Source organism: Pundamilia nyererei, unplaced genomic scaffold, assembly GCF_000239375.1.
Source record: "Pundamilia nyererei isolate P.nyererei 1_Seehausen unplaced genomic scaffold, PunNye1.0 scaffold00344, whole genome shotgun sequence".
In the NCBI taxonomy this organism is placed as follows: Eukaryota; Metazoa; Chordata; class Actinopteri; order Cichliformes; family Cichlidae; genus Pundamilia; species Pundamilia nyererei.
In genome coordinates this window covers 12,833-14,592 of record NW_005187745.1, presented here as the reverse complement: position 1 = coordinate 14,592, position 1,760 = coordinate 12,833, and positions in this window count along the sequence as shown.

The window sequence follows — 1,760 nt, the reverse complement described above, 5'->3', positions numbered from 1 at the left end:
AAGTTTTTGTTTATCCAATTTTTTTAACCAATTAAATGCAACTGGTCTTGCTTACAGCCCAACTTTAGGAATAAAGGCAATTTTCGCACCATCAATAGTAGATCAGTTTCCATGTTTAAAGGACTGCCATGGCACACTATATGCAGTTATGTACACTTCAATGAATGGACATAACAATTGAAACACCTGAATACTGGTCAGTATTTCAGTCAGTATCATTGTGACCATAAAAAATAAATATACTCAATTCCAACATCTAAAAAATGTAAGCACATTATATGTCTTGATGCATGCTCAGTTATCCAGGTAAGTACATCCCAAAAGGTTGATTCTGTTCATCTGGACATTTTCAGTGGAAGAAACGTTTCGTCACTCATCCAAGTGACTTCTTCAGTCATATGCACATTGTAGATGCATAAATAACATTTGTTTTAAATCTTTTGCGGAGTTGGCAAAAAGGTTTGTACAGCCTTGTGACTGTATAAAGTATGTGAAACATGATACTTGATCTAACAGTACATTGCAAACATTCACAACCACAGACTGAGGTGCTTTATAGTTGTTTTGTCCTCTCTGAGCAAATGTCAAGCATAGTGTCCGAGCTCACCACTCCGGGATTACAGAGAACTGTATTTAATAAACTGAAATGGGGGACTTACCTAACACTAATATTTCATATAGTACTTCAATCCAATAATGAGTTCAAGGAGTTTGTTTTAAAATATGATGGAACAGAAAACCAAAATGCAAATGTGCAAATAACAGTAGCCAGCTGCTGCCACAAGATGGCGGCAAAGTAAAGGTTGGCTGCAAAGCTTTATAAGCTGTTTGATAAGAAAGCAGAGAGATCGGTTTACTTTGGGACATTTTGGTCAATGTGTATTATTACATTTGATTAAACAAGCACTGATTTTCCTCCAAGCTTTCTGAAGCTCTGTCAAAGTTTTTCTTTTCGGTCTTTTTCAGTCCAGTCCTTGTACCAAAAATTTATTTCGTGAAACTAGATGAATGGAGGACAAAAGAAGATGTTTCAGATCTAAAAACCCCACTATCTAAATCAGCTGAATAGCATCTGAAAGTCATGTCTTTAAGAAACAGACAGAAGTCCAGCAAAGTCCCCACACAGGACCCGAGAGATGCCTCTGAACCATCAGCTGATTCATCTACTTTTCACTGAATCAGAAATGATCTCACTGCTGGAACATAGGCTCTGTCATGCTAATCATTGACTTTGAAGTTCCTTAGAATTGCAAACATTCATTATATGCTGTATTTCTGTGTTTTAATAAATCAATTACACCTGGCTAAAGATTTTTTGCACAGTACTGCATATATGATGTGATCCTTTCATCCTTCTGTAAACTGGTTTAAATAACAGAAAGAAAGAGGATTTCCCTTCAAAATCATCAATTTACATTCAGTTTGCAGGAGAACAAAGTGCTGTTTTTGAAGCACTTGCTGTCAGCAAGTGCTGAGTGTCTGGGGGGGGCTTGGACTCTTTCCTATCGGGGTGGGGCTCTTCCAGGGGGCGGGTCTGAGGATTTTTCTACCAGCTATTTTTGTGCAAAGTTAATTGAAACTTGTGTTATATTAATTTATTATTAAAGTGGGATTCAGCAGGTGGGAGAACTCTAAAATCAGTCGTAGTGGCTCAACAATGGAAAAAGAATCACAATTTCTACTCAGAGTTCTAGCAGATTTTCTTTGTGTACAGGCTGTGATCAGCTGATCTGGGCTGCTGGTGCTCTGAGCAGTGGCGG